Genomic DNA, 15976 nt, shown 5'->3' with positions numbered 1-15976 from the left:
TTTGTTTTGTTTTGTTTTTAGTTTTCTAACAGTTATTCTGCTGCAACTCTTAAGAAATGACAAGAAGCAACTGCCATTCACAGTGAACCTCTTTTTTTTTTTTTATCAATTAAGGAAAACAGTTCATTATCAGATGCACAGCCTTGGCTTTGCTGCTTTTTATAAAGCTTGTCAGTTGTTGCCCTAATTGAAATTACAGAAACAGATGCCTTCATTGGGGTCCATGAACCCTTAGAATTAGCACATACCATCTCCAATGGTAGATGTTAGGATTGAAAACATTAAAACAGACGGAGAAAGGAGACATGCACCACCCAAACTTAGAGGATGTATTAGAAAGGAAACACTACATAAATTATTTTGTTTATTTCACCTGCTAGTATTTGTTTTTGATTCAATGCCTAATATCCTGTTATGCAGGGATAACCATCCAAAGATTCACTTTCCAGGCATAACTAATCTATACTTTAAAATAACTTCACATAAGTATAAATATTATGCATGTGTATTACAGAAAGTTTGGAAATTTCATAAGCATTGGTAAGAAAATAAGTCACCCATAGTTCCATTGCCAATCATAATAATTATGAATCACTTGATGTTTTCTTCCTGCCTTTTAATGTAGGTTTATTAACATTAAAAAAGTATGCTCATATACCGTATATAAAAATATAAACCCTACATGTTTTTAAACTTTATATATTATTTTCTATGTCATTCTGTAGCTTTCAAAACCTCACATTTTAATGTTTAAGTATTCTAACATATGGTTGAATAGTTATTTTTCTTCTCTTCATTGGCATTTAGGTGATTTTTAATTGGCTATTATAAATAATAATGTGGTAATTTCAGGACATATTTTGTTATATATGTGGGTGTGAGTTATATCCTTAAGGTAAATCTATAGGGGAAAAATATTGAATTAAAGGTTAGGGACTATTTTTAATATTGCTGGTCAAATTTCAGAATCTATATTAAGGCTTCTATTACAAAATGCCAAATTAATTTTCAAATATGTTCTCCCAGTTTATACTCCCACTGACATTATACCAACTGCCTATTTTATGGAAGTTATACAAACGTGCACATTATCTTGGTACAGTATTAATCTCTGCTTATTTTATACTAGAATAGTAAAATCTCATTTTTAAAAGTTTGTGTATCTTTGATGGGAGTTGAGCATTTAAATATGTTCTCTTCCATGTCTTGGTGTTGTAGATAAATTTGTATCTCTTACATACTTTTCTACCTTGTCTGGTTTTCATCTCAAAAATTATCTGTAGATCTGTGTGCTGCATTGTGTCCTGCATTTGTGTATTCTGTGCGTTGCGTTGGGCTGCTTTCTAGTGACTGTGGATGAATCCCTTGTATCCGGGATGATCATGATGATGGCAGCTCGGTTCCCAAGACTCTGGAGTGATTCCTGTGTTTGGCTCTAACGTTCCGTTATAGAGCTTGCAACCCTATAGGTGCTGTGCTATAAGCTTTCTCTAGAAAGCAGCCTTTTGGGTGGAGGGTACCATCAGCAACTGGTATGCAAGCTTTTTAATTAAAGATGCTAGAAGGACTAGTGAAAAAACAAAGCTTGTGGGGAAAAAACCCACGAAGTCCTACTTAAGGTAGATTGTCTCTTCAATTACATGTTCTAAACTAATGGAAGTTTAAACTCTCTATACCTCAGTTTCCTCATAATGTGTAATACAGATGATATTAGTTATACTTCACAGAGTTATAGAACTGTTTTTAAACTTAAAAACAAAAGCAGTATTGGAAGCTGTCTTAGATGAGTTCCCCCAGAAACAGGTTCTGGGAGTAGGATTCTGGTATAAGATATTTATTGTGAGATAATCCCTGGAAACCAAATTTGGACAGTGGGAAAGTGAGATGGCGTAGGAAGGGTACAATAAAGTGTACATTATCAAATCAGTCAACGCTGTGGGTGATTAGAGCTTAATCTCACCAGGGAAGTCTGGGAGTCAGTGTAGAATTCTCACCCCTGAGTTGCTCTGTAGAAGGGGCGAGGGAATTAGATTATTTATATACCAACTTTTAACAGTCTTTGATTGAGGACTGCCGCAGGGAGTGTTAATTCCCTGTCACCTCCTGCCTGCCTCTGTAATCCCTGGAGAGGAGGGCGGCTCCTGAAACCCTAGAAAAGCCACAGGCAGTTGGAAGTAGGGTTATGAATACATTATTGTCGTGAGGCCAAGGAGTGATGGGTTAGAGGACTGGCAGCTTAGCTGATATCCAGTACCAGAGAGACGAGGTCCCTGGATAGTCTGTACCCGAACATCGCTGTGATCAGCATGCCCTGCCTCACACACAAGCAATGTAACTTCTGATTTCAGTTCTCGTCAGTAAACGTTGTTGCTAGACATGGAAAGCTACTGGGGATATAATGACTAAGACATGGATTCTGGATTCAAGCAGCTCACAATCTTGTTATTATAAACAGTGGAGTAAGCCAACAGTGTGATAGATGTATACTATTTCAAATGCGAAATCAGGGTTTGATGAAAATTTTTCGGATAGACAACCATGAGAACTCACAAGGGAAGTCACATCTATTTAGTGGATGGGTTGCAGAGTAGTTCCAGTAGAGGTAACAAGCTTCCTTTTGAAATATAAGTGGGTGATAGCCTGTCAAGGAAGGAGGAGGTGGCTACCCCAGGGAGAAAATCTATATAAAAAATGAGTAAAAGCATGGGGTAATGAAATAAGATGGTTTAGCCGAGGATTTAGAAGTATACCTGGAAGGAAGTCTTCATTTGGTTCTTGAGTCTCGAGAGCTGTACTAGTTCTAGGTCATAGAGGACTGCTAAAGGAAGGGGTGAGAACCTTGGGAAAGTCTTGGAGGGTCATGGAAAAACTGTACACAGAAGGCATTTTGAGTGCTATTTGGAAGATACTTTATACAAACATGATTCTGGAAGCAAAGAGACCAGTTTAGGGGCAACTGTAGAAATCATAGCAAAAAAGTTGTAAGCCCTAGTGGCAGAATAGATTTAAGTGATGGTAACAAGGGTGGAATCAAAAGGATGTGAGCACTGAGTAATGTATAGAATTGTTGAATCACTGTATTGAACACCTGAAACTAATATAACAGTAATATACTGTTAACTATAGTGGAATTAAAATTAAAAAAAAAAAAAAACGGTTGTGACATAGATCATGGGGGTTGGGGAGTCTGATTAGTGAGGTGGAGCAGCTCTGGATGACTTTCAAGATTTCTGACTAGGCAACTGACTGCATGCTTACACCACTCATCAAGTGGATGGGGAGAGAGAGTTGGTGGATTTAGGGGATGGAGGATGGGATGATGTAATAGGGCAGGGTGTCGCTTTCTTTCTTTAGTATCCACCATTCCTTCCCTTCTTCTTCCCTGATAGTGCCTAGTTGAATCTTCAGTGTCAGTGGAGCAGATTTCCCTTTTCTTGCTAACTCCATTTTATGAAGTCCTCAGGACTCAGTGGGGGAATCCATACAGAGAACTTCATGGCTGCCATTTGGTTTCATGTGTAGACTGAAAGAGCAAATGAGTTGGAATAGGGTGGGTTTTTAACTACTACACAAGAAACAGACAAATAAACATGACTTAACCCTGGCTTCTCAATCCAGCAGTCATCTCACCTCCCAGTAGGACTTTGGAATGTGTCCCTTAGCACCTGGAAAGAGTGTTGTGAGAAATTAACAACATAAGGAGTAAAGAATATGCCTAGTAAGCCTTAAGGACCATGTTAATATAAAAACGGTTAATCCGTGAAATAAGGGAAATAAGTAGGAAAAAAAAAGCAACACTACTCTGACAAGAGCTGTCAAGACCATGGAGTGGTTCCCTTACCTTTGAACTAGGGACAGAATATAAATAATTGTGCTTTAAGTTTTGTGGGAAAAGGTGATAATAAAGATAAAGGCAGAAATGCATGACTTAGAACAGGGCAAGAAACCATCAGAATGGTAAATAAAAGCAGGAGGCATTTCTTAGGAGAAAGATAAGACGGAAAACAGAGTGTAAGAGGAATGATGTAATCAGGCTAGCAGTCCCATGTGCCTTTTACTCCCCACAAGTCTGGCCCTGGCTCCTGTCAAGCACACCACCCACATCTTTTCAGCAGTGTAACCTGGATCTGCACCCCGAGAGCCACCTCCCGCCCCACAAAAGTTCATCTGATTAGTGGCAGTGGCCATTCGTTTGACACTGGGACTGTGGCTTCCTGGGTCACGTGGATATTGGAATGGCTGACGTGGTTGTTCTTTGATGAATAATCAGCGGAAGCTTATGGATGTGGGCGGCTAACTAGTTCCTAATCTACCTACAAAACTTCTGCATAGAAAGTCCAAAAGAAGAGCAGGAACCTTGCTGAAGACGTTGGTTGTCAGACATCTAATTAGATGGGAGGATGATTAGCAGGCTCCGTGCTGTGGGTGAGTTTATTTTAATAGTGTTGGGTACATTGGTGGGCAGAACAGCAGCTGACCAGCATGAACTGAAAGAAATCTGAAAAGCAGAATAACAAGACTGGAAGTAGAAACATGGAGACGTTTTCAAAACCATGCCTTAAAAAGAATCAAGAGGCGGAGAGGCTTTCCTAGGGCTCTAGTGCCTTGTTGAGATGGCAGCCAGGGCACTGCTCTTTTGAAGTTACTTGTGCAAATAAACATTGTCGGGTAGTGTTTTCTATTTGCAAGCAGCAGGAACCAACTCTGTCTCATTAACTGAAGGGGAGTTTACTTGCAGGATAGCTGGTGCTCGCAGAATCAATCAGGGTGCTGTCCCAGCTTGGGAATGGATGGTGGCCAAAGCTGCGCCAGAGGTCTGAAAAACAGGGACTTGGGTGCCAGCAGGTCAGGATGCTGACAACACATGTCCAAATTCAGTTGTTTCTTCCATTCCTGTTTCTCACTTAAAGTTCAAAATCCTGGGCTAGTGTGCCCCACTGGCTAAGCGTTGGCTACAGGATCCCTCTGGTTCTATAGAATGGAAGGAAAAGGACTGTAACCCCTTTGAATTCCACAGAGAGAAAACACCTGCTTTTAACCATCCCTCCCAAGATTGTTCTCAGCGGTGGAGAGAGAATTCCCTATAAAGGAATTTGGATGTTGGGAAAGAAGAATGGACTTTGAGTCACACACGTGTGCACACACGCGCGCACGACACACACGAAGGTAGATTTCCAGTGTGGAAGTGGTATGGAGGTGGTAGGAAAGTCCAGCCACAAAGGTTGATTTTTTTTTATGATGGTATTATCAGATATTAAGATTTCAGAGTAAGGAGAAATAAATAGAAAAGGTGTGTTCCTTTTCCTACAGGCCATAGTATAAGAGTAAACTGAATGATAGAAAAAGGGTCAAGAAAAGCAAATAGCAGATCAGTCGTGGGGCAGCAAGATAGCCTCAAACTTCTCTGCCATTTCTGGGCCCAGGCACACACATAAAATAGTATTTGGGGGCAGGAACGATGGAAACGGAGTGGGTAGGATGTCAGAACCTGAGCCTGTGACCTTGAGTTATTTCACGTTTTTTCCTAAACTCTATTAAACTGAGATTCAGCTCTAATATCTAATACTACGGGTGGATGCTTTAATTTGGAGAAAGTTTCTAGAGAGTGTACATCTGGTATGTTTGCTAAGTTTATTTTATCTCCTTAAACATATAATATAAAAGTTATATATAATATAATTTACAATTTGAACAATATAAAATTTATCATCTTAACCATTTTTAAGTGTACAGTTCAGTAGTGTTAAATATATTCACATTGTCGTAAAACAGATCTCCAGAACTTTTTCATCTTGCATATCTGAAACTCTATACTCATTAAACAATAGCTACTCTTTCTTCCCTCCCCATAACCCCTGGTAATCACCACTCTAGTTCTGTTTCTGTGATTTGACTACTTTAGAATGCTTAGTTAAGTAAGTGGCATCATGCAGTATTTGTCTTTTGGGGACTAGCTCATTTGCCTAAGGAAAATGTCCTTAAGGTTTATCCATGTTGTAGTACAGGACAGAATTTTCTTTCTTTTCCATTGTGTGTGTGTGTGTGTGTATGTGTGTGTGTGTGTATCACATTTGTTTACTCACACATTGATGGACATTTGGTTTGCATTTTATGTTCTGGCTGTTGTGAATAATGCTGCTATAAAACATGGGTGTGCAAATAGCTCTTTGAAACTCTGCTTTCAATGATTTTAGATATATACCAGAAGTAGGATTGAGGGAATCATTGTAATAATCAATCATGGTGATTCTATATAACTCTTTTTAAATCATCATGATAATTCTATTTTTAATTTCCTGAGGAACTTCCATACTGTTTTCTGTAGTGGTTGTACCATTTTATCATCTCACCAACAGTGCAGACAGTTATCTACTTCTTCACCAACTTCATTTTATCTTATAAACAAAAACTACTCTACTTAAAATCACAGACCATGTACAGAATTAGTGTCAAGAGTAGGTGGGCATCACCAAAATGCTGTTTCTCATCATTTCTTGGGAGCCCCCAGTGGTTTCAAAATACATGTTATGAAGGGATATGAGAGAGGAATCCCAAGAGGGACTTGGGGAAGGTAAGCAAGTAAACATCTGACTTTGGGGTCTTAACTGAAAAATGAACTAAAGTGAGTTCAGTCTAAAAGCTTGAGTACATGTAATTTACTTGGGGATCCCTGTCAGGAAGGCTCCCAGCTGATATCTGGAGTATATCTGTTATGAGAACAGTTAATATGTTAAAGTATTAAAAAAAAGAGACTCATATAATCTCTCAATAACTGTATGAAACACATTCTCAGATTATCCCCATTTTGTGGGTTGAGAAACTGAGACTTGTGGAAAACCATTTCCCCAAGATTATACTACATGTTTCTGAATCCAGCCAGAGCTCTTGGCTCTTCTCCCAGATTTTGGGATTCTTCATAATGTCAATCATGTGATGAAATAGCAAGTCACTTTTGTTTTACCTGTATAGAAAGCTTCGTTTTGCTGATTTTACACATATTTTTACACATATTCTTCTCTTTTTTACACATCTTTACACATATTCTTCTTCTTTTCTGAGGCTTCCAGGTTTATTCCACACAGTCTTTATAATCCCGCCTCAGAGGTCTGCAGTATTGCTGCAGTCATTCTCAGAGTTTTTCGTGTAAGTCCAATCCTTTAAGGACCTGGCCCAAGATCGCCACATCCCTCTTAATAAGGGTGGTCTGTCTAGCCCACATAATTGCTTTAGACCTGTCTCAACATGGATTGGAACTAGTAACTTTAAAAGAAATGGCTTTTTACACAGATCATGTCAAAGCAGCCTTCTTCTTCCCTCACCTTCACCACAAAAGCCTTCCCATTCCCTCTCTGTGTCCCCATGCACATGCACACATAAACGTACATACATGCACACCCACACACACACACACACACACAGGCACATGCCCCACTAACTCCCCACATGCTGACAGATTTTCCCATTTTGCTGTTCATTAAGTTGTATTGACTGTGGAAATAAAATATGTCACATGATCAAATGTTATTAGACAGAAATGAATTTGCCACCTGCTGCTTCACCCCCATCCATCCCTGTGGAAAATAGAAGGAATTGAATTTGCTGAGAAATGCCCCTGACTTGTATTTTTTTTTCCCTTTAAGAAGCTCCATATGTCAGGGAGAGAGCCACAGCTGTAGTGAGTAGTTGAAAGTCCATCTCTGTTAATAATGAAGAACTTCTATGCAAATAAAAAACCCCATTTTATAAGATAAACTTCCTGTTTACTTGCAAACTCATGTTTTATATCAGAACTGATGATGTATTCAACCTCATGCTGCTGGCCTGAAGAGCTTCCGTTTTGGAAGACTGTGAAGTGTTGAATAAAAATGTTTAGTTTGTCTTTTAAGCTGAACACTCCCTTTACCTTTTCCTTCTACTCTTCTTTCCCACCCATTTTTTTTTTTCTGTGACTCTTTTAGAGGAGAAAAATTACCTTCCTGGCCCTTTACGATGGGCATTAGTTTTCTACTTATTCTTCCCCTAGACTAGATGCAGCATGTGATAGCAACTTTTAATTTGAAGGCTATTTAGGGATATTCGTAACCTTGCATGTAAGTTTATATTGCATTAATTGATTTCATTCATTAATTCATTGTATCCATTCCATAAATAATTAATGAGTGCAGTATGTTTCAGGCACTGTACTAGGTGCAGATCACATATTAATGATCACAAGTACACATGGCCCTTACACTCATGGAGTTTTTAGGCAAATAGTGAAAAAAAATAAGTATCTTTAAGTGAATGTATCATTATAAAATCCAAGCTAAGGTTAATATTTTAGATCAAAAGAGATGTTTCTCATTCATTTTGTTGACTTTATGCATTATAATTTTTTTAGATTCATTAAATATGAACATAGTTAGTAATGGATGACAAAAACTCAGTCCTTGGGAAAGGGTAAGAGAATGGTACTTGATAAAATTTTCAAATGGGTCTTGTTTTTTTGTTTTGTTTTGTTTTTGTTTTTCCTGTGATTTTATTGAGGTAGTTTTGCAAAGTATATAAGAAAACACAATAATTTTTTTAATTTAAAATCTGGGGTTCAGTATATAATATATGAGGTTCCATTTATCTAAAGCCCATTAGAATGTCAATACTACACACTGTGAGCCCTAGACAGATAAGAATTATCTTTATTTATAGTTACATCTTACCTGAAGGCAACTCCTTGAAAGACTGGAATAATTGGAGTGGATGTATAAATGAATGATTAAATGGATGGATGAACCAGGGGCCTTGATAAAGTCCTACCATATGTACCTACAACTTTTGTTATTCAAGTTTAAAGGCTTTGAACTGAGAGGGCTTCTTTGGTAAATGCTGAAGTGGAATAGTGAATTGTGGTAGGTGTTCTGCAGAGCATAAGAATGACACAGACTCTGAGTGTTGCCGTTATGGTGTGATTGAGGACACTGTCTAGGGACTATTTGAAATGGAGAAACAACACATCTGTTTAAAATAAGTCAAACTCTAGGTGATTTAGAATAATATATTATTTTCGAATCTGAGAAATAGCACACAGTTGCAATTCTAGTTGAACTGCTACTTAATTCTAGGGTCACCAAGGAGTGTTGACCCTGGTTGACTTGACTAGAGGGGAAATCTTGGTCCCTTTCATTCAATTTCACATCTGCAGGTTAGCCTCATAGCAAACCCACATAGGGTACAAAATGCCAGGAGACTTTGCCCATGGATATAGAGAAGGCTTTGTGTCAAGCATATTCAGGGTCACATATAAATGTAGTTTGGCATTGAGTGTTAAATTTGGAGTGAATTGGTCAGAATTAAGGCAGTGTTGATGCTTGCCAAACTGGGCAAGCTATGGTGGAAGAAATGGCTTATCTGCTGCCCAAAAGGAAATGAAAGAACAATGCATCTCTGAAGTGAGTTAGGCATGGGAGATTGTCAAATAAAGCTAGAGGTCTTTTAATTCTCCTTATGCCTTTACAAAAATGGGTAGTTGGATTGGTTTATTTGAAATCTTAAATTAAGACTGAAATCTATGGTGTGATTCTTTTTTAGTCTGTTTAAATCTTTTATTCTGTGTAATAATCAAAGAGGAAATCATTATAATCAATTTAAAGAAGATCCAAATTGAAACTTATGATTTCTTTAGTGTATTGATACAGGTTAAGGGAACTGTAAACTCACATCTGTTCACTCATGTATTTGGCACCTACTGTACACAGGCATTATTGTTCATTGTGATCACTCCATCAACTTTATGCTAACTTGTTTATTTCTCATCCAAAAATACTTTTTCTTTAAATTTCTAAGGGGCCACTGGTTAATAGCACAATTTACCAGGTGCACTGTGTAAAAACAGCTTCTTACCCCCTCCAGACCAATCATCAGCTTGATTAATTAATTTAATCAAACACTCTAGTGTGACAGTTCATCCTAATTAGCTAATAATATTCTATTTCTCAGCCCTCTTGGGACCTAGATATTTTTGTTGTGTAAAATAACACAGTCGCCATATTGCCTTTCTATTCCTAAAGGTGTGGGGTCTACTGAAATGTGGGATAGGTTCAGATGTTTTCCACTGAGAGAGAAAAAATGGATCATAAACAACACTAAAAGAATTATCTCTGAATCTGGTACACATGCTAAGTGCTGGCCTTTTTGCTGGAGCAGTCGTGGTTACTATGACTCGGCATCGATGCTCCGAACTCTGTTCCACAGGGCAGTTTATTTAGTTCCTGTTGAGATATGGACCCACGATTCTAATTCCAGCATAGTTGTCCAGGAAAGAAACAAACAAACAAAAAACAAAACCAACTATATATATGAAACAAAACCATCTGTTTATCTATCTATAGATGTATCTATAAATATATCAAATCACCACAAATGGTGCCAGTAATTGTCATTCTCCTTAGGTTCATAGTGCCGCAATGTGGCCAGAAACCACAGTAACTCAGCTTTTCCCACCGTAAGCCAAGAATGGATTTTGTTAATTTCAAAACTACTGGTGAGTTAAGAATTGAGAAAATTCCCTTATGTTTCTATTCAGCATTCTCCCCTAGTAGCCCACTGATTTATTTGACCATCTTGTGTTCCTTTGTCTGCCTAAGATGCCATTTAGAAAAGTTTTCCCCATCATTAATGCCTCTCAGGGCTGATTTTACATACTCATCACCAGCGATCACATTTTAATTACATGGGCCTTTGTTTTGTTTTCTCCTTTTTAATAAGGCTCCACTGAGGAGATCTTCCCCTTTCTGGGTCTAATCAGGTTGTCAGATCAATTAAGGTAATTGACAGCAGGTTTATCACATTCCTTAATCAGGAGTGTAGCCATTTTATTAGAGGAAAACAATCCCCAGATGATTTAGAGATAGAAAAAAAGGTTCAATCTGTATAAATAGAAGGAAAGAGAAAGACAACTTGAAATTGACATCAGAGTTCTGAATGAGAGAGGAAGATAGGACAGAAATATAGCAGATGGTCTTCAGAGTCAGTTTCCATCAAAAAAATAATGCAGTGGTCCCCAGTATTGAGCTTCAGAATCACTGGAGTGATTATTTACTGCTGATAAATAAATGTATCAAATGAACACATTGTTCATTTTAAGCATACGCAATGTTACATGTCAATTATATCACAATAAAATGAAAGAAATGGTTAAAAAATAGATTTTTGTTCCCCACATAGCAACTTAAGTAGGCCCTTGGGAGAGCCCAGAAATCTGTATTTTTACAACCCCCTCCCCCAAGATGATTCACCCCAGAAGGTGGTCCTCTGCACAGTGCACTTTGAGAAACAGTGTGAAGATATCGGAAGAGCAGGGTGTCCTAGTATCAAGTTAGGTCAAAGGCAGTGCTTCTTACACTTTACTGTGGGCACACATCAGCTGGAGCTCTCTTTCATTGACTGTATGTGAGGTGTGAGCCTCTGTTCTCTAAGACGCTCCAGGGAGCAATGCCACTGCATCTGGGCACTGGAATGTACTGAGGGTGCATAGAACCTTGGTCTGTTTTTCTTGGTTCCCAGTGCAGAAGGTGAGTTGGCAGGGCTGGAGCCAGCTTGTCTACCCATCAGAGCTACTAAAAGTCCTAAGGTAAGGAGGTCAGGCTTTCTGCCAATGTTTGGGTTATGCGGGGAACCAGTGAATGGGGCTCAGTCCCGCTGGGTGCCTCAGCCCGCTGTTGCAGAGAGTAACATCTTGGCTTTTGTCAACATTCTCTGAAGCTACAGAAGGATTGCATTTAATCTCTGAATACATAAAACCAAGACAAGCATGTGTGGTTTTTTTTTTTTTCTTTTTAAAAAGAATCTACCTCCCAGGGAAAGAGTTTATTGGAATGACCTTGATGTTTTGCAAGTAATTATTCTCCCGTTGCTACGGTGGCACACAGGCCTCTCCCTAAAAACAGCACCTTGTAATTTTAAATCCTTTCAAGTTTTCCAGATGCTTTCACATCTGTGGTGAATTAATTTATTGAATGAGTTCTGTCCTGTTCCTCCAGTGCCTGACACAATGCTTGGAGCAGGTGTAGGACTGGGTCCTTTTACATTTAGGCTTCTAATCTACTTGAGGAGATAAGACGTCGTTCCAAGGTGTGTATCACTGGCTATATTTTTATTTTGTATGCAAATAGGACCTTCAGTCCAGGGGTGAGTAGATTAGTTCTATCTGAGATCATCACTGAAGTGACACTTGCTTTGAGCATTGAATAAAAACCTGTGAGGCCAACAATACAAAATATTACTCCCCTCAGTTTAAGTAATGTACCCAAGGCTAATCGATTCTCCAGAGTGAACAGGTAAGTCTATTGTAAACAGGTCAGTCTTGATAACTTCCTCTATGTTGCTCATCGCCTCCATCTTTTGACTTTCTTCCATGCTATTTCTACCATGAGAGAGAGAAAAAAAAGGCGGGGGGGGGCGGGGCGTCTAACATCCTTAATAAACAGGCACCATCCTCAGAAACCTTCTAATTGTCGACTAGGCCTTGATGAGCTTGTTTATTAGGCCAGAAACTACTTCTTCATCAGGCCACTAACATATTCTTTTTCCTTCCATTGTATAATATACATTACTTCAGACCACCTTCTGAAGAGTGGAAAAGTGTGTGTGTTTCCTGTGTTTTCCTCTAAGAATCCAAAGAACGTTCTCAGATTCTGTTTCACTGTGCGGCAACCGTGGAAGGCAGAGATGAGCCAATGCTGTACCCATTTATAGCTGATAAAACGAAGGCCCAAGTTGCTGGTCTGTGTTAGAGGAAACAATAGAAAACTGTCTTGGTGAGCACATATTTTGTGGCTTTGTCTGCCCAGCCATTCGGTCTTCGGATACAGTGTATCTGTATGCAGGAGAAAACACAGAAATACAGGGTGTGCAGTAAATTGCCCACACATTAGGAAACAATGCATTTGTAATGAGAATTATAGTCATTTAAACATTATAGGACGTAACTTAAGAGTAAATCTCTAACGAACAAAGAAAAATAAAAAAAAACCAAAACGACAAACCAAAGAACAGACTCTTAACTGTAGAGAACAAACAGATGGTTACCAGGGGGAGGTGGGTGGGGGATGGGTGAAATAGGTGATGGGGACTAAGAGGACACTTATCTTGAGGAGCACTGAGTTATACATGGAATTGCTGAATCACTATATTGTACCCTGAAATGAACGTAACACTGCATGTTAACTGTGCTGGAATTAAAATTTAAAAAAAGAAGGGGCGCCTGGGTGGCTTAGCCAGTTGAGCATCTGACTTCGGCTCAGGTCCTGATCTCAGGGTCCTGGGATCAAGCCCCATGTCAGGCTCCCCTCTCAGTGGGGAGTCTGCTTGTCCCTCTCTCTCTGCCCCTCCCCCTGCTACTGCTCTTTCTCTCTCTCAAATAAATTAAATTAAAAAAAAATTTAAAAAAAGGGCACCTTGGTGGCACAGTTAAGTGTCCAACTCTTGGTTTCGACTCAGGTCACGATCTCAGGGCCCTGAGATCGAGCCCCAGGTCGGGCTCCATGCTCTGCACGGAGTCAGCTTCAGTTTCTCTCATCTCCCTCTGCCCCTCCCCACCACGTGTGCATTCTCTCTCTCTCTCTCTTTCTCTCAAATAAAAATAAATCTTTAAAAAATAATAAATAAATAAAAAAATAAAATCAGTCACAAAAAGATAAATACTGCACAGTCCCACTTACATGATGTATCTGAAGTAGTCAGACTCAGAGAAGCAGAGAGTAGAATGTTGGCTTCCAGGGCCTGGGGGAGGGAGAAATGGAGAGTTGTTTAATCGATGTGGACTTTCAGTTTCACAAGATGAAAATGTTCTGGAAATCTGTTGCACAGCAATGTGAATATACTTAACTATTGTATTGTACACTTAAAAATGGTTAAGATGGTAAATTTTAGGATACATGTTTTTGTTTTACCACATTAAAACATTTTAATTGAAAGAAAGTAAATATCTAAAGTGTTCAACACTAGATCCTTTTTTTTTTTTTTTTAAGATTGAGTATGGGCAAGTATTTGTAAGCTAATTATTTGTCCACTAGTAAGAGTTAGCACTTATTGGGATGCCTGGGTGGCTCAGTTGTTAAGCGTCTGCCTTCAGCTCAGGGTGTGATCCTGGCGTTCTGGGATCGAGCCCCACATTGGGCTTCTCCGCTGGGAGCCTGCTTCTTCCTCTCCCTCTCCCCCTGCTTGTGTTCCCTCTCTCACTGGCTGTCTCTCTCTCTGTCAAATAAATAAATAAAATCTTTAAAAAAAGAAAAAAAGAGCACTTATTGAAAGCCTACTATGTGCTAGCATTTCACATCTCTTTCTTTATTGGGAGGTTTTATTTAAGTTTAGTCTCATGAACTCTGTGCCACAGTTAATAACATTTTTCATTTTCCAATAACCCTTCAATCCATCTAAGATTACTGCATGTCAGGTGTGATTTTTGCCACCTTGATCTCTTTATTCTTTTAGCCAAGAATACTATAAAAAGTGATGATGTAAATAATTCCTGAATAAGTGATATTATCCCCAAATGGTGTAAATTAGCACATTTATGACTTTGTTTTCATTTTATCTTGTCAACAGTTTCATAGTTTTAACAATCTAATTTTATTGGATTTATTGAAATACTATAATCATGATTAATTTTTAATATTAATTGATATTAATATGAACTAGGATTAATACTCTCTTGTGTGACTGATATTGGTACTTGATTGGTGTTTATGAATCTATTTGATAGACCTGTTGTGATATTTCTACTTTATTTCAGAAGCCTTTGACTCTTGGTTCTCTGCAGACCACTCTGTTTCGGAACAGTCTCTGTTTAGTGTCAGTCATAGCCCTGGACACGTGTTAACTTCATCGGTAGCTGGTGGGTTTTGAATCCAGCTACTCCGGTGCTGGCTTTGCTCCTTTATTTGTATTGTCTACAAGCTTAGCTTCCACATCACACTCCTAGAGTCGGTGCTTCTGCCTTCACCTGTCTGTGCTTTTGGACATGACAGGTTCTAGGTTCTGGGAAGGGAATGGGTCTGCTTACATAATCTTTCTGTATGCTTGGAAGTCAGTACATTTAGTTTACTTCTAATGAATGATACCTGCAGAGCAGCTACTCAGGATCTTTAATAACATCCATCCTTCTTCCATGACCAGTCTGGTAAGGTTGAGTAGCAATGAGCTGAACAGATCGATAGTAATCACAGGCTGCTTGGAAAAGACAGCCTCCTCTATAATCTTGGGACAGCTTAGTTAGTGTTGCCACTCAACACCAGACGAGTGTGTGTGTGGGGGGAGTGGGGTAATAGTTGATTTTAAGGATTTCTAAGGACAAAACAACAACAAAAATCTATGGCTATGACTACCTTGTCTTCCTCTTTATCAGAAGATAAGCACATGAACAGCACAATAAGCGTGCCTGCTTCCCCTACTCTGAAACTGTCTTTTACTTCTTTCCCCCAGTGGTGCTTAGAGATAGCCTTNTCTGAAACTGTCTTTTACTTCTTTCCCCCAATGGTGCTTAGAAATAGCCTCCTTAGTTGCTCACATTTGCTGCAGCAATAAATGCAGTCTTTTTGTAAGGCCTGCCAAATCTCACTCCTTTGCTGCTGACCTCATGGACAAAAATCATCTTTAGATGTTTGGCCATAAGTCCTGTCCTTTAGAGTAAATTATGAACCATTTAATAATTAAGGGCCAACAAGCAGAGAAACCAGGACATGCAGTCGTATTGGATAGGAGACTGACCTGAAGAAAGTGGAAAAGGAGTATTTTTTCTTTCTTTTTTATCCAAGCTTGCTCTCTTTAAAAAATGNTACATGCTGAGTAGCTCACAGAATTAAGGAGAGGAGGCGTTGTTATAGACATGTGGCCTGAGAAATGGCTGGATGTGTTCAGGGAAAATAGCAACTCATTGGCTCAGAATTCCAGCTATAGATGCACTGTGAAGTTTGAGCAAGAATATGTGCCTTCATTAGAGATG

At 38.9% G+C, this 15976-nt stretch overlaps 1 protein-coding gene across 1 annotated transcript in view; it reads left to right on the top strand.

Annotated features, from left to right (window-relative positions):
* SORCS1 (sortilin related VPS10 domain containing receptor 1) overlaps window positions 1–15976 on the top strand; it is a 518641-nt gene that overhangs the window by 252626 nt on the left and 250039 nt on the right. The gene's annotated exons all lie outside the window — the stretch shown is intronic.

The sequence above is a fragment of the Ailuropoda melanoleuca genome, chromosome 6, assembly GCF_002007445.2.
Source record: "Ailuropoda melanoleuca isolate Jingjing chromosome 6, ASM200744v2, whole genome shotgun sequence".
In the NCBI taxonomy this organism is placed as follows: domain Eukaryota; kingdom Metazoa; phylum Chordata; class Mammalia; order Carnivora; family Ursidae; genus Ailuropoda; species Ailuropoda melanoleuca.
This window is presented reverse-complemented; position numbering and strand designations above follow the sequence as displayed.